The sequence below is a fragment of the Triturus cristatus genome, chromosome 4_2 (assembly GCF_964204655.1).
Source record: "Triturus cristatus chromosome 4_2, aTriCri1.1, whole genome shotgun sequence".
Taxonomy (NCBI): Eukaryota; Metazoa; Chordata; class Amphibia; order Caudata; family Salamandridae; genus Triturus; species Triturus cristatus.
In genome coordinates, this window is record NC_140586.1 from 172,381,633 (window position 1) to 172,404,191 (window position 22,559).

The 22,559-nt window shown below is 44.5% G+C and overlaps 1 protein-coding gene across 4 annotated transcripts in view; it reads right to left on the minus strand.

The window, feature by feature from the left end:
* Positions 1–22,559, minus strand: part of ITGA7 (integrin subunit alpha 7) — a 271,460-nt gene that overhangs the window by 20,038 nt on the left and 228,863 nt on the right. The window lies entirely within an intron of this gene.

The window sequence follows — 22,559 nt, forward strand, 5'->3', positions numbered from 1 at the left end:
GTAATTCTAGGTATCCTTCATAGGTACCTTCTATAAAATTGTGTACATTACTATGTTCCAACCTATAAGCAGGATCCCAGATAAAATACTAATTTTTATAATAATCTCATGAAGAAATTCCAAAGGGAGACAACATTTCAGTCTTGTTTTAAAGGAATAGAGAGAAGTATTATTTAAATACAAACCTATAAAGTACATTTGGCTGAAATACATCCTTTAGTTCTTACACAATAAGAATGAAAAGCAGAAAATGGTGCTGGAGAATTAAATTCTGACAGTGCTTCTTTTAGGAATCCATGTACTTCAATATACCAGAATGGAAATCAGGGTCAGTTAGAAGTCATTTTGACATGATGGTCTAAATCAGAATCAAATTTGCTTTAACGAGGAGGAAGATTTTGTTCATAAAATCAAGTAATTTAATCAACTAGGACAAGTAAGCAAGTTTCCTTGTCTCCATTATGTGATCTTCTTTGCTAGTCCTAAACATTAAACTATGATGGGAAATTCCTCCTCCGGCCCTACATCTGGGAAAATAGGATAATAGGAAGAAAAACAGTAAAACCCCTAGCAAGTACACAGGTTGTGCAGAGAGGCCTGATCCACAATGGTGACCCACTCCAGAGTCAAATTCAATGCGATAAAACCTAGTTAAAGTATGTACATGTACTGTATTGATGTTTGTGTCCACTTGTTGTAAATTGAAACAACGATGTGATTAAGCATTTACTAAAGACATTAATTCCCCTCTTATAGATCATGTTTTCTCTGTTATGTTGACCGAAGTTCGGACTCCATTTTGTATTGTCATGCTTCCACGTGTTCCCCACGAGAAGAGTCCAACCTCTGTGTTAGTTGCTCTTGTAATCTGCTTAGTAACAGTCTATAAATAGCTCCTTTGTCCATCTGGCATATGCCCAGACTTGACCACATCTGTTATCAGTTAGCCTTGCTTGACCATGTTTTCGCGGGCTCAAGGAGTGTGTTAGCTCCGCCCACATATTGATTCAGTATCGAAAATGACCATAAATGGTAATGTTCTTCAGCCTCATGTTGTATCCACCCATTCATGAGCCCCTCTGTTGTGTATAAAAGGGGACTGTGTACGCAAGTTCTTTGTGCTACTCTATGCAATACTGAAGAGTGTTGTGTGGATTGTAGGACCACCCTTAAGGGTTAATAAATGCTGTCTTTGTACTTTGCAGTTTCCGTGCCAACTTCCTTATAGATTCCATTACAGGAGAGCGAACCCTTGTGTCCTGCGGGCCTAGCTGGGGCCTGTATTCATCAATTGGCGCCCGTCACGTGGGGCTCATCGGCGACTCGGATGCTCGAAGGACTGGTCGCGACGAAGGTGAGGAATTTGACCGGGGACGTGATCACTGCCCGCGGCGTCTTAGCCCTGGCATCCCGAGGTTTTTCTTCCTTCCCTTCCGAGCTGACCGTCTGGGTGGCGCCGGTCCTCGACTGAGACCTCTTCTGTCGGTCTTGCCGTGAAAGCCGTTTGGGCGATTGTGGAGCTTGGCAGTTGGAATCTGGACTCTTGATTGGTAAGAACCGGTGTACGGTACTTGCTCCGAGTTTTTGAAGCCTGGTCCGGCTATTTGAGTTTGATTTGTGATGACTAGTCATATTTTGTATTTGTCTTTGTGAAAATATATGCGTTGCAACACATATAGGCAGGTAATGTGGAGAGATTTCTCCGGAGCTGTGTAACTTTGAACGGCGCAACGATTAAGTGCCATTTTTCTATAATACTGCATATTTTGCATTATTTCTGAGCATGCCTGCTTTCAGCGCACTCCGTAAGTGGTGTTGCTGTTTTGGGAACCGGTTGAACCTCGAGGAATCTGCTCCAGCTCCCCCAGAGGGGACTCCTAATAGGGATATGTATGTGAAGCATGGTCTTTCTTCCATAATGTACAGCACAGTATGGAGGAAATATACAAAAAAAGATCCTGAGTTACGATGGCCTTTGTATGGATCGTTTGATATACGTAAGATTGAGTATGTGGAACAGTGTATGTGTAAGCGGCGTGCTCGTCAGGATATGTTTGAGTGTGTACGGTTGTGGGTGAAGGAGGTGCGTGAGCGAGAGAAGCGTGAGAAAGCGCTGTTTGATAAAGAACAACGGAAGAATGATCATGTGCGAGCACAGGAAGCGAAGCGTCGGGAGGACAGAGAGCAGACAGAGAGACAAGAGAAAGAGCGTAGGCTGCAAGTTTCGGGTCAATATGCTGTTCGGCAGCCACTCTATCCTGTCCTTAATAATCTTGATGATGATTTTTATTTACTAGATCGCTCTCCGCCCCCTTATGTTGGCGCATCTGCTCCGAGGCCGCAAGATTCTCTCCCGGGTACGGGTAAGGTAGATACGCGGTCCATGTTATCGGCTGAGCATATGGCTGAGCTTCGGCAAATTTCCTTCCGTGCACTTAAGGGTAAGGTGTCCGTGGACGAATTGTTCCATACTTGGGGGTCGTGGCAGGATAGAGAGAGATTGTATTTTTTGAGTCATTTCGCTGAGGAAGTGATTGCTGCTTTTCGGAAATATTCTAGTGTCTTTGAGCCTGAAGAAGTGACATCGGATGCTAAAGCATTGCATGATGGTGTTTTTTCTCCCTCTAAGGCTCCTGATACGGCTCGGCGGCTATTCGCCTTGCGGGACGCGGTGCTGGCCCATAGAGAAAAAGCGCGCCAACGAGCAGGGGAGGAGACGCAGTCGGATTCGTGTACCGCAGAAGGCCACTCATCCACGTCTCAATCAGATAAGAGCGATCTAGTGCATGCTAAGCCAATGCGCGAGGCGGCGCCTTTGTATGTTCCTCCTAAAGGAGCGGGGACTAGCTCGGACATTACCTCCGCCGATGCTAAGGGATATTTTGTGTATAATTGGGTTTATACTCCGTGGCATAGAGCTGATGTGATGGCATTAAAGAATGCGCTGCCTGACCCCCGCAAGAATCCAGCGGCCTTCTACGAAGAAGTCGAGGGGGCCTTGAATTCTTGCGTTATGACTTTAGCAGATATCGATTTGTTCTTTGGCCTTATTCTACCACCGGATATGTGGCGATCTGTCCGAAAGGTAGATGATGTAGTTGCCTTTAAGGCTCGGTGGTCTGACCTTGAGGATGAGGATAGGGAGCGGAAGCCCGCGCAGAAACCGCCTCAGAGTATTTTAGATCTCCCCGCTGCTATTGTGGCTAAGCTGAAGACAATTATTCCCCCCAAAAAGATTGATTGGAATATGTTAGCTGCATGTAAACAGAAAGCTGACGAGTCAGTTGCGGACTTCTTTACGCGCTTTGAGGAGACGTTTCATGATTTTAGTGGCCAGTCGCTTACTGACGATACGGGCCGCCACCTTTTTGCGGATAAATATGTGGCTAATCTGCTGCCGGCAGTTGCGGCCCGTTTAAAAGCGAGTGAAAGTTCTTGGTCCTCCGCTACACCGACGGCCCTCCTGACTATCGCCCAGTATTATGAGCGTCAGGAGCAAGAAGCAAAGGGCCAGGAGGAAAAGAAATCGAAAGATTTGAAAACAAAGGTGATGTTGGCACAAGTCTATGGCCCGCCCCGGCGGGGTAGTAATAGAGGTAGGGGAGGATCTTATGGTCCTCCCTCGGGCCGATCTGATTTAAATAGGAACCAATGTGCGTATTGTAAGCAATCGGGTCATTGGGCTAGGGACTGCCCGGTGTTGCATGCATCGCGTCAGGGGCATACCTATGGTGGCCCGCGAGGTAGAGGGGGTTTCTCGAACTTTCGAGGGAATTCTAACGAACAGGCTCGTTTTGACTCTGCTGGACAGCACCGCGATAGATCAAACGTTTTTGATCGCCAGCATCAGTACCAAGCGTCGGGGATTGACCGGTCGGGGTACCATGACTCTCAGCATGCATAGGAATGCGTTGGATGGGGGATAGAATCAGTTGAGGTACCGGTCGATCAGAAGGGCCCTTATGTATCGGCTGAGGTTTTGGGCTTTACTGATCAGTTCCTAGTGGATACAGGAGCGACACGTAGTGTACTGTCTAAGCAATTGGTTCCGGGGGCTCCCCCATCCGGCTTAATGGTCACATCGGTAGGGTTTGACGGAACACTCTTCCGAAGCCCTCTTTCGCAGCCCCTCATGTTTAAAGTTGACTCTTTTTCTGCACCCTGTCCGTTTCTGCTTGCCCCGTACACACCGGACAACATTATGGGCCTTGATATGTTAAAGCATTTTAGGGCTACGATCCGTTGCTCCCCTGCTGGTGTACGGGTAATATTGAATGACAATTACCCCCGATCAGAACGGATGTGTACGATGTCTGAGGATGCGCTGTTAGCTACCCTCCCTCGTGCTTTGTGGGCAACTTCGGATACTGATGTGGGACAAATGGTGATTCCACCGGTCCACATTAGCGTCAAGGAGGGGGCGGTGTTACCACGCCTCCCACAGTACCGTATTTCCCAGGAGGGCGAGGAGGCTCTCATACAGATAGTGCAGGATTTGATGGCGGTAGGGGTAGTGGAGGAAGTCCCCTACAACATTTGTAACAGTCCGATCCTTCCCATACTGAAAAAGGATACGGATGCCAGAGTTTATCGGTTTATAATTGATTTGAGAGAAGTGAACAAGATCGTGATACCTCAGTACCCAGTGGTTTCCGATATCACGACGTTGCTTACCTTGGTCCCGCCTACGGCGACCATGTTCTCAGTGATTGATTTGAAGAATGCTTTCTTTTCCATTCCCATTCACCCTGATAGCCGATATCTTTTTGGGTTTACATTGAATAATAGATCTTATCGTTTCTGTAGGATTCCCCAGGGCTATACAGAAAGCCCTAGCATTTACAGCCAGGCTTTGAAACGACAATTGGATTCTTTTGCTCTGCTCGAGGGGGTCGCCCTCATTCAATATGTCGATGACATCTTGCTGGCGGCTGACACCCTGGAGTTGTGTGAAAAAAGTACGTTATCCTTACTTTCCTTTTTAGCGTCCCACAATCATAAGGTATCTAGGAAGAAATTGCAATTCTGTAGACCAAAGGTGACTTATTTGGGTCACCTTTTGTCTAAGGAGGGACGTGCACTCACACCGGATCGTATCCAAGTAATTCTGGATACACCGAGACCGTCCACACAGAAGGATGTGCGTGCATTTCTGGGTCTTGTTTCTTTTTGTAGACAGTGGATATTGGGGTTTTCGCACATAGCTAAGCCATTGTTAGCCCTTTTGACAAAGGACACGCCTACCCCAATCCCTTGGTCAGATGAGTGTGATACTGCTTTTCAGCAACTACAGCAGGCCCTTTGTTCAGCACCAGTGTTAGGGACCCCTGATTATGCAAAACCCTTTTCGTTGTATGTGCATGAGAAAGATGGATGTGCATTGTCAGTTTTAGTGCAGATGCACGGCGATAAGCAGCGCCCTTGTGCATATTTTTCGGCTGTACTTGATCCTGTCGCCCGAGCATTACCAGGGTGTTTTCGCTCGGTTGCGGCGACAGCTGTGTCAATACGCCAAAGTGAGGGAATTGTGTTATCCCATAAGCTGTTGGTATTAGTCCCCCATGCTGTTGATGCCCTGCTCAATCAAACAAAGACGCAGCATTTGACCAGTGCCCGTTTAACGGGATATGAGTTGACGCTTTTGGCTCCTCATATTACGTTAAAAAGGTGTGTAACGTTAAACCCGGCAACATTGTTGCCATACCCCGAGACCCAGCCTGAGGCGCGGAAAGCGCATGATTGTATTCTCGTGACTGAGGAACAAACAAAGGGTCGTATTGATCTCCAGGATACGCCCTTTCCAGATGTAGATGGAGAACTGTGGGTGGATGGATCATGCCTGAAGCTACCAGATGGTACGACTTCAGCAGCGTATGCGATTACCACATTGCAAACGATAGTGGAGACAGCACGCATACCACAGAAATCAGCTCAAGCAGCGGAACTGATAGCATTAACACGAGCATGTGAGCTCAGTACAGGACTATGTGTGAATGTTTATACAGATAGCCGCTATGCCTTCGGAGTAGCGCATGACTTCGGCCTACTCTGGAAGGAGAGAGGGTTTTTAACGTCACATGGAGTACAGATAATGCATGGAGAGTTAGTTCACAATCTTTTAACCGCATTGACATACCCAAAGAAAATTGCCATCGTTAAGTGTAGCGCCCATAGGAAAGTAGTTGACAAAGTTGGAGAAGGGAATGCGTTGGCAGATCGAGTAGCACGGGAAACTGCGATGCAGCCCGGTGCTACTGCCGTGTATGTAGTAAAGTCACAGGTGGAAAGATGGCATGATGCGAAGGAGGAAGTGCGAGAAATGCAAAGGACCGCTTCTGACAAAGAGCGGGAACAATGGGCTAGTGAGGGAGAACTGGATGACGAGGGCTGCTGGAGAAATAAGCAGATGGATAGATGGAAATTACCTACGGCTTTTGTACAGCCTATGGTTCAGATGGCACATGGGCTAGCACATGTTGGAGCTTCCGCAATTGTGAAATTGCTTACCCAAGTCTGGGAGCATCCAGAGCTTGCTAGCACAGCGAAGAGGGTGGTGCAGACCTGTATGATCTGCCTGAGGTATAACCCAGGAAAGGGTACTCGAACTCCAGCAGGAGGGTTTGTGACACCTACTGCGCCCTTCGAGGTTTTGCAGATGGATTACATCCAGCTTGAGCGCTGTAATAATCTGAAGTATGTTCTAGTAGTGGTCTGCGCTTTCAGCAAATGGGTTGAAGCGTACCCCACGAAAGACAATACTGCAATGACTACTGCGAAGTTGCTGCTGAAAGAGTTCTTCCCTCGATATGGCGTCTGTAGACTTCTGTGGAGTGATAACGGCCCTCACTTTGTAGCGGATGTTATAAAGTATGTCTTGAAGGGCCTAGGCATCACTCAGAAGTTCCACGCCGTGTTTCACCCTCAGTCTGCAGGCCTAGTCGAGAAGTATAATGGTACACTGAAGCTTAAGATCGCTAAAATTCAAGCTTCGACGTCTTTGACTTGGCCAGACGCTCTGCCACTGGCGTTATTGTCAATTAGATCGGTACCACACTCTCGAACTGGCCTTACACCTTATGAAATTGTTTTTGGACGCCCAATGAATATTTGGGGTCCACCAAGACCTAAGGCTGTGTATGATGTACCTTGTGTAATGATGAACGATTATCTGGCACAGTTAACGGATAACTTGGTTTCTATCCATCAACAGGTCCGAAAGGCGCTCCCTGATCGGTCTACCGGTGAAGGACATGGTCTCCGGCCTGGGGACCACGTAATGGTGAAAGTTTTCGACAGGACGAACAGCTTGGAACCGAGATGGGTGGGCCCTGAGCAGGTCCTCCTCGCAACGAGGACGGCTGTGCGAGTCTCCAACAGAAAGAATTGGATCCACTCCCTGCACTGTAGGAAGGTGCCGCCCGGATTGGTGGAACCTGCCGTGCTGACCGATCAACGAGAAATTTTGGCTGCAGAGACAGGCCGTGCTGCGGAGCCAAACGCCACCGGGGAGCTCTTTCCGGACCACGCGACTCCTGGAGGAAGGCGATATCATCTTCGACCAAGGAAGTGAGTTTTCCAGTACCGGGACATACTGTCAGAACGGCCCTTGGGTTAGTGAAACGGAGAGCCGATGAGGCAAGGGGGGGGGATCAGCCCTGCATTAGTGTAGCGACACCCGTCTTGGCCCGCTGGTGAAGAAATCAACCGCTGCCCAAGGGGAAGAGTTCTGACAGACTTTTAGTTTCAGGAAGATATTGGGATTCATTTTTACCTTGACATGGAGAAAAAGAAAATCCTTTGTGCATTAGGGTTCATGTTGACAGTAGCCATTGTTGGGATAACCACATGGTTCGTGGAGGATGTAACTCCCGCTCGGAAGATTCTTGTGTTGACAACTCCGGTGCCTGAGGAGCACTACTTTTATACATTACCGTATCAAGAGTTGAAGCATCGACAATCTTACTTGAATAACACTTTCATCCAGATGCTGCATCATACCCACGTTGCTACGAATGCTACGAACTGTTGGATATGTGGGATGATGCCAGCTCATCAGAAGAAAGGAGGAACGCCATTTATACCACTTCCTTTCTCTCATAATGGCTCTTGTAGAGCATGGTATACTTTGCTTTTTGCTACTCGGAAACCGACAGTGGGACGATTGCTTTTTAGACTTAATAAAGAATGCCATCAAGACAAAAATGGGTATCCACAAGCGAATGGGACAATTTGGGAGTGGGAAGAGTACCGACCAGACAATGAATCCATCCCCTACATCTTTACGAACACCAGAGACACTGTGGGAAAAGACAAATTTGTGATCCAAGTAGCACAAGCTCAAGCGGACCTGTGTGTCCAGAGTGTGGGTTTTATTCCTGTTGGCGTTAGTGATTGCATTACTGTTTTGAATATTGATGGGTTGAACAATAGTACCTTCTTGGCCTCCCATAATACGTATTTTGTGTGTGGAAATAAAGGTTACTACCGTCTGCCGGCTGGGTGGTCTGGGGTATGCTATGTATCATTTCTATTACCTCCTGTATTCCGAGCACCCGCATCTTATCATAAGGATCTGAAATTATTGAATAATGTGACTGTAAATAGGTATAAACGTACTTTATCAATTGATGATGTAGATCAGACTGATACCAGTCTGCAACAGTATATTGATTTTAACTTAGGACTGTTTTTCTTTGTTGGAGCTGCCCTGAACAGTAGGAAGATCCGAAGGTTAACAAGAGTGGTAGAAGCTGTGACAAATCAGACTGCTGCTGCTCTTGGGAATCTTACGGAGGAATTGCAGATTACTAGAATTGTTGCATTGCAGAATCGTATGGTATTAGACGTTATGCTAGCTGATAGAGGAGGAGCATGTAAAATTATTGGAAGTAGCTGTTGTGTGTTTATCCCTGATCATACGCCATCAGTTTATAATGCCATCAATAAACTGCATAAAATTGCAGCTGAGATCCATACAGAAAACGGCACTTGGTCCTTTTCTGGATGGTTTTGGGCGTTAATTACTGCCTGGGGATGGAAGGTTCTAACTGGTCTCTGCATTATTGTAGCGGTTCTGTTTTCATGCTGTATCTGCATTCAGTGTGGTCCTTTACTCTGCTCATCATGTGTATCATTTTGTATCCCCGATAAGAAAGCTATTGCCAATGTCACTTATCAGAAACGTTTAGCTAAGGAAGTAGAAGAGATGATGATAATTGATATATATGATGATTATTCTAACAAGCCGGATGTCTTCAGTAAATGCTGAAAGGGTCGTCTGTTGTAAATTGAAACAACGATGTGATTAAGCATTTACTAAAGACATTAATTCCCCTCTTTTAGATCATGTTTTCTCTGTTATGTTGACCGAAGTTCGGACTCCATTTTGTATTGTCATGCTTCCACGTGTTCCCCACGAGAAGAGTCCAACCTCTGTGTTAGTTGCTCTTGTAATCTGCTTAGTAACAGTCTATAAATAGCTCCTTTGTCCATCTGGCATATGCCCAGACTTGACCACATCTGTTATCAGTTAGCCTTGCTTGACCATGTTTTCGCGGGCTCAAGGAGTGTGTTAGCTCCGCCCACATATTGATTCAGTATCGAAAATGACCATAAATGGTAATGTTCTTCAGCCTCATGTTGTATCCACCCATTCATGAGCCCCTCTGTTGTGTATAAAAGGGGACTGTGTACGCAAGTTCTTTGTGCTACTCTATGCAATACTGAAGAGTGTTGTGTGGATTGTAGGACCACCCTTAAGGGTTAATAAATGCTGTCTTTGTACTTTGCAGTTTCCGTGCCAACTTCCTTATAGATTCCATTACAGGAGAGCGAACCCTTGTGTCCTGCGGGCCTAGCTGGGGCCTGTATTCATCACACTTATAGTAGCAATTAGATTCAGGACTATTATGAGTAAGTGGGGATAGCTAAGAATAGTGCAGGATTAGGTTATTTCCCAGTACATGAGTAAGAACTCTGTTAGAGCATGGTGGTGAAGGATTAACTGTATTAGTAAAAAGCTAAGCCATAATTCTGCAGTAAAGCAAGAAACAAGGCTGAGAGGCAGTAAGGAAAGCCAACATTCTTTAGATAGGATGTACTCTTGAAGCAGTAGAGGTCGATACTGGTCATAAGCAAGTGTTCATGTTGTCAACAGTGGAGCTTCGCAGAATCTGTCTGTCAGGTGCCTGAATATGTGTTATTTTGCCTAAAGACAGTCTTGAGAACCAGCCCCTGTGAAGGAAAAACTGCAGCCAGGATGCAACATGGAAAAGTCCTTACATGGGCATGTGTTGTGCAAAAAAGGACCTAGATGGTTTTCGAGCACGAAGGGTCTCAAATGGACAATTATCAGTGTTTTGTATATATAAATCTAAACTACATATATGTGGGTGAAACTTGACGTTAACTTGAGCCCATGGAGTGGCGTCACCCGTCTGCCCTTCCTGACGGTGCATTGCAGAAAAAAGCTGGACTTAAAGCTGCATGGGTCTCTGCACACCAATACCAGCAAGACATCTTACCACCAAAATATAAGTGTGGGATTATTTTGGTTAATTCCGCTTTTTCCTATTAATTGGCTTTCATTATAATAAAATGCATTCTAAAACCTCTACTACTGGGTTTGGTGAAATTTAAGATCTAAGATAACTGAGAATAACCATACCATATTGTTACGAAGCAATGACTCATGAACACATATTTTTGATCTCATTCACCCTTCAAGATGATATAATAGTCACAAAAAAGCCATCTTCCTTGCATTGTGCAGAAAACCTGACTAATGCATAAGTGTGACTAGAGGCTCATCGGTTTTCAGATTTTCTACATTTAACTCCCAGGAGAGAAAACATTTCCTGACAGGAGAAAATATTCTCTTAAGGTCCTCCAGGACATAGATAATGCGGGGTTACGAATAAAGGGGCAGATTTACAAGCCCCTTGCACCTCTTTTGCGCTGCCGTTGCGTCACTTCTGTGACGCAGTGGCGGCATAAAGCTAGCACCATGCTGCAACAGAATTACAACGTGATGCATCTGGGGAGATGCGTCACGTTGTAAAGCCCTGCGCCACATGAAACCTGCGTCAGGTTTCATGTGGGCGTTTCGGCGCAGGGTGGGCTTTCCGGCGCAGGAAAGCATCGGAAAACTGCCTGAGTGAAATCTACAGGATTTCACTCAGTCAATTTTCCGATGCCGCTGCATCAAAACCTTACGCCTGCTTGAAGCAGGCGTAAGGCTTGATGCACCATGTTGCAGATTGGCTGGGTTGGAACAGTGGAACAGTGCTGGAGTTACGTGCGCCCGCAAGAGAGTAACACTGTCTCTCTTGACATTTTGAGGACCCATATTCTTTTTCTGATACACAGTATGGATCTTCTTCCATTTAAAGGCACACAGTGTACTCATGGAAGGACATATCACTTCTTTTAAAGCTGTTAATGTATTCAAAGATTTAGAGAACCCTATTGTATTGAGGAGCTAGACAGTCAAGTACAGCGGTGGAAGAGAATAGTGTAGGAACTTGCCTGACACCTTGAATAGGAAATTTAGAGTGTACATATGGCTACCACATGGTCCTTTTGACAAAGCGAGGAAATGTAGAAACAACTACTACAATGGCAAATTCAAAATAATGAGGATCATCTTCATTCTGTGTAGTTTTACTTTGATGAACACTTTCGGGAGAGAAACAATTGTTGAAAGAGTCTGAAAATATATTCTCGAACTGTGTATGAACTGAGATGGCAGACCATAATTCAAGCAATCCACCCATCACATTTTTGTTTTCCTCTGTGCAACACTCTAAGTGTGATGGGCATGCCAACACGTGGATTTGTTGCTCACTGTGGAATAGGAGTCAAACTGCACCCTACTGATGAAGCACAAATAAGCCGAAAGCAGTCGGAGATTGCTTGTGTTTCTATTCAGAGTGGACCTGAGATGGCAGTTTGGGCTGTACTGTTCTTATATGAGGTGGCACAATGGATAAAAAGATGATGGACTGGATTGCAGCCCAAACAATGGTTGAGTTTCATTCAAGCAGTCTAAACATCACTTTTTTATTTTCTTCAACTTATGAAGCAGGGAATTGCCCAAGGGTCTGTGCTCTTGTTACTTAGATGTGAAGTGTCTGAGCTAGATCCATAAACCATTTACATGTGTATTCTGAATTTACATGTGCAAAAGACTTCACTTACTAGTGCAAATTAACTTTTGTAATTCAGAAAATGTGAATTTGCACATTTAAGGGGACTTACCTATGCATAATTTTACCCCAGTATGGTTTAGTAGTTGCCATAGTTAAATCTTTGCCTAGCAGTAATTAAGCTACTTAACTGTAACTCCAGATCTACAGAATTGGTATCTTTCATAGATCCACATGCTTGAATAATTTCCCGTTGTCAGACTGGGAAACCCTGGATCAACAGGCCCGATTCACAGAACTAACTTAAGACAAAATCCTACACTTACTACCATTTTCGTATTCACGGAAGGCACTTACTCATTTTCGTATTCACAGAAGACACTTACTCACTTCGGTATTCACAGAAGTTAGGAGTCCTAACTTTAGGACTCCTAAATGCCTTCTGTGAATACCGAAAGTCTTAAAATTAGGATTTTTCTCAGTTTCGGAGTCCTAAAGTTAGGACTCCTAACTTTACTACTACTAAACTGAGAAAAATCCTAATTTTAAGGCTTTCGGTATTCACAGAAGGCATTTAGGAGTCCTAAAGTTAGGAGTCCTAACTTTAATACTACTAAATTGAGAAAAATCTTAATTTTAAGACTTTCAGTATTCACAGAAGGCATTTAGGAGTCCTAAAGTTAGGAGTCCTAGCTATACTACTACTAAACTGAGAAAAATCCTAATTTTAAGGCTTTCGGTATTCACAGAAGGCATTTAGGAGTCCTAAAGTTAGGAGTCCTAACTTTACTACTACTAAATTGAGAAAAATCCTAATTTTAAGACTTTCGGTATTCACAAAAGGCATTTAGGAGTCCTAAAGTTAGGATTCCTAACTATACTACTACTAAACTGAGAAAATTCCTAATTTTAAGACTTTTAGAATTCACAGAAGGCATTTAGGAGTACTAAAGTTAGGACTCCTAACTTCTGTGAATACCGAAATGAGTAAGTGCCTTCTGTGAATACGAAAATGAGTAAGTGCCTTCTGTGAATACCAAAATGGTAGTAAGTTTAGGATTTTGTCTTAAGTTAGTTCTGTGAATCGGGCCCGACGTTATTGACGCAATGTATCGACACGCTCAGTTGCTTTGAATTACATTCAAACTATTCCTTCCAATTCACATTATTATATATGACCCAAACTCTACCAAATCAAATCCCACCTCACCCACCTAGCCCCCTGTCTGAGGTTTATACTGTCAGATGTTCTATATTGAATGGAATAACAATAATTTTTTTTTTTTTTTTTTTTTTTTTTAAAACCTTTATTTGTGCATAGTAAAAGAACAAATACGGGCCTACAACCATCAGGCCGGCCACAATACGGTTAAGCACTGAGACAAACATTACATCCCCTGTGCATCAATGGTCAAGATTAGCACCGATTCAGGATTTATACACTGGAGGAATCCTTGACACCAGGGAAAGGAGAAGTGAAGGTTAATTTTAAGGTTTTCAAAATAATTTTATCGAGAAAAAAAAAAAATCAGTAGAGGATAGAACCAAGGAGATTCGAGTCCGCAAGATGGCTTCACTACACGGGAGAGCAGCAGTATCATTAAAACAGCCATAGAAAATCTCATACAGTGAGGCGATGCAGTTAGATAACAGGATAATCACATGAGTAAATACGCACCCCTTCAAGGCCGCCCCCACTCAATCCACCCCACACCCGGACCCCGAATCGAAACAAGTATAGCGCAGAGACATGGCAGAAAGAGGCCCATAGAACTAAAAGGAAAACAGTAAATTACCCCCCCACCCTACACCAATGCGGAGGCTACGGCCTGCCCCCCCCCCAGCATAGTGCCTGTCGCCCAATGAACCCGAAATATAGACGAGAGAGAAAGTAGGAATAGAGTAAAGAAAATAAGAAAACAAAGAAGAAAGAAGGCGGGGAGGAGCCCGCGCAACCTCGGAGCGCCCGAATCCACCGGCCAGCCACGCCTCCACACTCTGAAACCCCACTACACCCAAAGGCGGTCGTGTGAAGATAACATGTCACAACAATTAAATGAAGGCGGACAGATCGCGACCAATGCGCACAACATATGCAAACAGTTCCAGTCCCAGTCCAGCCCGTCCGTGAAACCATGGTGATATAGAGCAATCTAGCCCTGGCCCGATCGCGGGCTTAAGATTAGACCAGCCCCCTCATGAAGGCCCCGCATCCCGTGCAGACAAAGACAATATGGCCGCTTGGAGGAAGATGGAGAAGTAGAGTCACAAAATGGCCGCCGATCATCTATTGAGGTCCCCTTGCACACCATATAAAATCCAGACCTGGCCTGTAAAGTACAGGAGTTCCACATAAAAGAAGCCGTAGGCCACCGTGAACAGTTCCTCGAGGACGTCAGGTGTAGCTCCGCTGGATACCCTTGCGGACGCGCCGAGGCAGGCAACAACAAAGCAGGCAGCAATGAACGGGGAAACAAAGTATCCGCCATTGAGCAGGAGAACGATTAATCCTGGGTGCCGGGAAAGCCAGATGCAGACACCAGTGTCGCACAGTTGTAAACAGTCGTTACGTCCCCGCAAGAGGACCAAAGCACTGGCGGACTCACGTCTTGTTGATCACAAACGGGGCGCTCACGACCCGCAGCAGACAGTATAGAGTCGAACCGCTCACTCAGCGTTTGCAAGCCAACACACAATTGCAGACGAAAGTCCCGCAGGGCAGCCAGAACGGAGCCGTATGTCAGCGGAAGCTGCGCCCTCACATCGGCAGCAATCCGGGACGGCACTGGGGAGCTGGAGTCCGGTAGAGGGAGGGCGAAGCGGGCAGCGGGCGAGACCGGAGCATCACCCCCCAGCAGCGAGCAGGCAATCAACGCCATGTTTTACCGCTGAACGGTACCGTGGCCAGGGGGGGGTCGTGACAAGGAGGCAATTCCCCTCAGGTCTGCGCCGCAACAGGTGAATACCAACAGTCGCTTCCCCTCCCTCGGGCTCTCTTTGCAGCCGACTAGGCGATAGAAGAAGGGGGTCTGCAGCCTTCCACAGCGCGGTCCACAGAGCGGGGCTGGAGACCAGCCACACCGGGGCTCACCCTCCAGCTCCAGCCCGTCAGGTGCAGGGTGCAGGAGGTGTCCGGGCGTCTCTCCCCGGGCTCTTCTGGCGACAGTCCGTGGTGCGAGGCGGGAACGGGACCGCGGGGCTCAGATTTGCACCAGCGGGTCCGGCGACTGCGAAGCTTCAAGGGGGCCGGCCGAGGCCACAGTAGGGCAGGGGTCCAGTGCGGAGAACAAAGGCACCAAGAACTCCGGCATCCGGGCGGGCTAAGACTCCGGGAAAGCGGCGGCGCAGTCAGCGCATCGTCGCACACGTTGCACCTCGAAAATCGGCGAGGATAGGAATCAGGATGATAGTCCGAGGCCAAGGGCCGACGGAGCCGGGCGCTCAAGCGTCTGCTCCGGTCGCCATCTTGGCTCCTCCCCTGGAATAACAATAATGACATTTAGCCTCATGACGATGGGAGGCGGGTGGTCTGCATGTGAATAAATTAAATATACAAGTGGTTCCCAAACTATTTCGACCCACGGTTCCCTTGACCTATTGGCCGTTGACTGCTGCTCCCCATCTTGTTACTTTTTTTTGCGGGTGGGAGGGTGAAAGTTCAGCCATGGGAGTACTTCCATTATTCTCTCAGAAAATTATCGGAATGAAGCCAAGGAAGGTATTATAATCATATGACTAGACAAGCACTACTCATTATTTTCTCAGAACCAAACAGCAAAAAGAAGCAGCACTCTCTCTTTGTCTGCTTTTCAGCCTAGTTTATTATTTTTTTACAAGGAGGCTGTTTGATTATCTTTACTACAGGGCCTCTTATTTTCACCGGACTTTTCTCCCCCATAGACGAGCCTTCCTTATGTTCCTTTGGTAAAACAATGTGATACAAAGGTGTTGACAAGGTCTCACTTGCCTGATTTTGCTTCCTCTGTTAATTCTCCAAACCTTGTTAAACATTCCTGCTTTACCAAACTGATGTCCTGTATGAACAATCAGTACTGGCTGCCGTGCAATAAAAACATTAGGCCTAGAGTAGAGAGTTCATAATTTGTCGGTAAATTTTGCAAGGTTCCGTAACTTGTCATAACTCCTTTGCACGTGGCCTAAATATTTCAGCTCTTATTGTTACAGTGTCTGTTTGGACCCTGCAAAAGTTTTTGTCTGAACTGACTGTTTATTATTCATCAATATCAAAGCTTCTAAAATCCTGTGGAGTGTCTTTTGCATTAGTAAAATTTGTTTCAATTATGGCCCTAGGGGGCATCTTCCACATTTGCAGCTTTCAATATTTCAGAGTCAGTCTGTGTGCAGATACCCACTGCAGAATATTTCATTGCACTGTCTTGTATGTCATCAGTTCTTCAAACCACATTAGTAGAGCCTATAATTCCATCTCCCTATTTAGGGAAAAGGTATCTGATAAGGCTGATAACCTTGGGTTTTTACTGAAAGAAAAATGCAGTGAGTTAAACTCCGTTCCACATATTCTACCCCAGAAGAGTTGGCAACCTCCAAGGCTGACTATCAAGGGTTGTTTCCAGTTTCTGAAGAGGTTTTTCTTTGCTGCTGAAAGCATCAGACAGGGAAACAGCTTTGTGAGGTGAGCTCTGATTGGCTAGAGTTTAGGTCATGCATAATGATCTGGACAGGGTAGAAAAGTATGAATGTAAATAAATGTATGGATAAGTTGCTATATTAGAATTGTTACAGGGTTTCCCAGTCTGATGACAGGGAATGATTTAAGCATTCGAATATATGAAAGATCAAAGTGGTGTTCCTCAGATGTTATGCCTTTGTAAGTTTGAGAACACTCACAAACTAATGAGTTTATGGGTATTCATAAACGTCTTCACAACCGTTTCCTAGCCTAGTAAATCTGTTCCCAAAGTGGAAATGGGAATTGAGCATCCTGAAAAACTGGTGAAGGTATATGATTAGGACTTTCTCCATCTGGAAAACTATTTGACCGATTGGAGAAAAAAAAATCAACAGCAAGTGCGCATACGAAAAGGCATTTTTGATAGAGTAATTGAACAGTATGCGCAATTACGCATGCAGAACTACCTCTACACGGATGTAATTTTGATTCATAAAACTTTGCTAGGATTACTCCTAGAAGCCTGTGACTAATACAAGCTTTCTGAAGTACACACATGAATCTATGTGAATGTATAAATCTGTATGCTTGTAAAGTTTTAAACCTATAACTGTAGCTGTACAAATTTTAGGGTAACCAGAATTTAAGATTTTTGCATTTTTGAGATGAGGAAAAGGTAGAGTTCTAGTGCCCCCTATTTTCAAGTATGTGTTCAAGCGCTTCATTGTTCAGCGCCTAATGGTGTTGTTCCATGTGATGAATTCTCAGCTTGCCTGCCTTCGAGTTCTGAAGGTGCTGTAGATGAGCTGTAGTGATCTGAAGGTCTCAAGTCAGAAGCCAGTGCCAAAAAATCATTTGAGTCTCCCTTGAGTGAGTTATAGATTTTATTATACCTTGTTTGCGCAGGTTAAACAATGTTTTATTGTTGTATGTTGAAATCATAATGTTGCCTAGCAATATTCAGGGCCAGACTGACTAAGCCACAAGACGGACGGCTTTTATTTATGACTGTTCTTTGGTGGACCACTCCGACTGCACAATCGGCTGTCTCACGAGGGCACCCACAATGCACTGATGTATTTATCACAACTGATTGTGAGGAGGAAGTTCTTTGGAAAGCAACGCCCTTTAATATGTATCTCCTTTATCACCGCCACAGAAATCACTGAAGAGCTGTAGGGGATAAATTATCAGATAAAATCCTAATAGAAATTCTACCTACTGAAGGGGAAATGAGGGCCTCAGTAATAGCCTTCAAGAAAAGTCTAGATGAAATCAACAAGGAGACAAATGAATATAAAGAAAACCTGACACAGTCCAAAATATAGAAACTCCAAAAAGATGTCCCAGGATTTGCTTTTAGCAAGACATACCCATACTCTAATTCAGATTACCAAATTCCTACAAATTACAACTCGGATGCCTTTGATAATAGATTCATCAGATGGCAGATCCACCGACTCAGAATCATGGGGCAGTGACACCGATCAGAAAAGGAGCAATAGGAATAGAAACAGGAGAAGACCCTGGTCACGCGCTTGGCAAGGATATAGTTATCTGCCACAACCTTTCTACCAACCATTTTACACTCCACAAAACCAGCGTATGCAATCTTGGGGCCCACCCTTCAACTCCATCTTACCCCTGAATTTCCAATATAATCAACACCCCTCTTGTTTTAGGCAGAGGCCAAGGTGGGAGGGGAGGAAGGAAGGAAGACAACAGAGCACAATGGGAAGGGGAGGACGTCCAGATGTATACCAGCAGCATATCATCAGCACAGCAGGGACCAAGCATGTAAACAACCTAGTCACCAATTTGACAGATACAATTCTGACACCAGCCCAAACCCAAGTTCTCAACAAAGGACTAGGTTTTGCACTCACACCATTGTTAGACAAATTTCATTTACAATTGGTGTTTTTTTTACTTGAAAATTATGTCTTAAAGCTCATTCTGGTGACCAAGTTCACACAGAAGAGCCTTCTTCCACCACAGGGCTACAAAAAATATCTACGTACTACCCCCTGACCCATTCAACTCCTGTAAAAATACTGGCCTTTGAAAAAGCAGTGCACTCAGAAATTAAAAAAATAGACCCAAACACGATTAAGACATTCCAAAATCTAAGCAAGAGAGGACGGACCAGCCTTACTGAACTACAAAATGACACCGATACAACAATCAAATATGCCGGTTGTGGTAATGTTTTACTAACCACAATAGCATACAAAACAGAATGCCTACGACTCTTGAGTGATGAGAAGAACTACAAGATTCTAGACCAGGACCACACATGCAACCATGGTGGAGGAGGCAGAATGAGAAGGGTGGATCAGCAAGCATGAGGGAGATTTCTTGAGAAACACTAATCCTAGAACTCCCTATTTTTATACATTACCTAAAATCAACAAAAACCAGGATCCACCTCCCGGACCACTTATAGTGTCTGGAATCGGTTCACTGTAAGAATCACTATCACGATTTTGTGATTTCTTTCTGAAACCCATACTACAGAGAACACACATGTATATAAAAGACACAAATGACCTCTTGATGCTAATCAAAGATTTGGAATACAATGAATAGGATCATCTGCTGATGAGCTTGGATGTGGAAAGTCTATATATATGAAGGAAGTGACCCTATTAGGGCCACCCGGGTCACTCGCGACCACCTCTCAGCCTTCCATACAAATGAAGAGTCGGTCAGACAGAAGAGAATACAAACTAAGTATTTATTCAGGTACACGTTAGTGGAGCTCAATCTACGCAGTCTCTAAGGTTTGCTGCAGAGGGACTGACATCAGCAAACATGGTAATACATTATGTTCAATTCAGATCCAATGAAGACAAGCCCAAGAACTGGAAATTTCCAGTTGGAAGCAGCTACACAAAGAAAGTACAGAAGGATGAGTTTCATTCCCGGGACCGGGCACACACTATCTCTACGCCAAGGTTGTTCGGCCTGTGCCCACCGCTGAACTAGTGGGAGCAGGCCTCTATCTAGTGGGAAAGATAAGCGCTAATAAGAACAGTGTATTCATTAGTACAGCAAGGCCCAACCTTGGAGATACAAAAAACTATTGAAGCTGCTTTAGCAGCGACAGAGAGAAAATAGTTACGATAATGGCTAAAAATGGCGGCTAAATATAAAATGGTGTCGGGAATGCTAACTTATGCAGAACAATATATAAACAGCACAGATAATACATTTTTATTCTAACCAACAAGTCTTCCACAAGATGACACATTCGAAGTAATAAGACACATTCTAGAAAGAGAAGGATGGCAATACACCACACCTAAAGAACTTATTATGGAATGTGCAACACTTGCCCTGACAAAAAATGCCTTTGAATTTGAGGGAACCCTTTTTCTACAGACCAAGGGCACTTTTGCTCCCAGTGTAGCAAGGTTATATTTATGTAATCTAGAAATGGAATGCATCTTACATGAGAGAAATCCCAATTACACACACAGTACCATGTGGATATGATATATCGACGATGTTCTCATTTTATGGAAAGGAGATTCTAACACAACCTTAGCCATTGTAAACTGGCTAAACAACCAAGACAGAAACTTAAAATTCACACACACCATGGGCACAAGGAAACTGACATTTCTAGAAGTTACCATCTTTCACAAAGTGGGTAGGCTACATACAGATACCTTTCACAAACCAACAGCTAAAAACAATGTGTTTAGGTTTGACAGCTTTCACCCCCGACCTTTGAGAGGGAATCTGCCTTATGGACAATTCCTTCGCAGAAACTGTAGCCAAATCAAAGATTAAAAAAATTAGGCAGAAATACTTTCAGACAAACTGAGAGCACGAAATTATCCTGAACAGATCATTCAGAAATCCCCAAAAAAGAGCAAGAGATCTAAATAGGGAGGCGCTTTTAGAAACCCCCACACTCCCCAAAACAAACCCACCACTGTGTAACCATATATAATGTAGCTGTCAATCAGATTAAGAAATAATTGAACGCTACTGGCGCACATTGAATGTGGGAACAAGACAATGGGACCTCCCTCTTTTCTCCCACAAAAGGGCAAAAAGAATACTTGCCAACTTGGTGCACACGAGATCAAAACAACACCAAAAACCAACACCCACAATACACACAGCACTAGGTCTTCCACAAGTCACAGGACACCACCCCTGTGGACAGTGCAGAGTATGTCACCTCACCTCTGTTACGAATGAGATTGACTTAGGTCTATACACCCTGTGGAAACTAAGAAAACATACAACTTGCAACACTAAACAGGTAGTCTATATGAACAGTTGTCCATGTAATCAAAAATACATAGGAATGACTACCGAAAAGTGAGCATACAAATTGGGGAACACAGGAGTAACATACGCTGCGGACGCAGCCACACAAAAATGGCAGAACATTTTCTAACAACCAAGCACACAACCAATGACATAAGATAGATCATCTTAGAACAAGTCACAACAGACACCAAAAACCTTGAACAAATCCTATTTGAAAGAGAACAAAGATTGATTTATAAATTGTCGACTCATATTAGGGGGCTGAGTGATGATATTCCATGGCCCAATATTTTATGAACAGGTTCACGGTGTGATACACGGCCACACTAGTAATGAGAACATCTGACAAACAGTCATCAGTGGAGCAATATATTGATTTTTACACAGGCATGAAAGTGTGACTACGCTGCAAGATCCCACAATTTCCCCGTAGAATAGATGCTATTACTACAAGCTTCATATCTAATAATAATGAAATAAGAAACTTAGGAGTTTATAGCCCAATATTGGTAAAACGAACCTTATGAGAACCATCTATTGAGGTATCATCACATGCGATTATGCAGTGAATAATGAAACCATGACACACTCCATTTCCCACTAGACTTTTAGCCATACTAGTACGGTGTTTGGTATTAAGCATGTAGAGATACGTGGCTAGAGGGCTCGATAGCCTGACGTCCTCTCCCCTGACACTGGGGGCCTATTTACTCATAGAAATTCATGTCTATAATAATGAAAAAAAGAACTTTAGATGCTCATAGCTCTCTTTTCATAAAATTAACCTTATTAACATCATCTAATAAGGCACCATCACAGGAGATTATGCAGTGAGCAATGGACCCATGACACACATGGTCTAGGCAACTCCATCTCCCACAGGATATTTCGCCGCCATACTACCTTGGCGCTTGGTATTTGGGGCAGCCCTGCGCGGTATAGAGGACTTGATTTCACGACCTCCTCTTTCTTGTTGCGGGGTGCTTACGTAATCAGAGAAAGATGCGCTGATAGCAACGGGAACAAAAAGCATGGCAGTAAGGACTAATCCCGACACTAATACAAACGTGCACATAATTTTCAGCACGATGACTAATATTAAGAACAAAAATCCTTCCTATGGAACAAAAGGAACATGGTCATGTGACAAATGACCCGGGTAGTAACGTTTATTTTTGTAACAACTGCCACAAGTCGGTAACATCCAGGGAAGCACAAGTGGTGCAAGCAGACGTGCACCCTTGACGAAGTGAGAAACGCTCCCCCCTCCCTCCTTTTTCTATCGGGTTGATGGTGTCTTCAACGATCTAATAACATGACATTATGAATTTCTATTTTCAGTGTTTAACTACAGGGACAGTCCTCCCCTGCAGTACCCTACGATGTCAGGTTAGCAAACAAGCCATGTAGGTAGATCTGATCTAACACCATTGTGTTACTGTTTCTTACCTGTTCAGTTTTTAATTGTACAC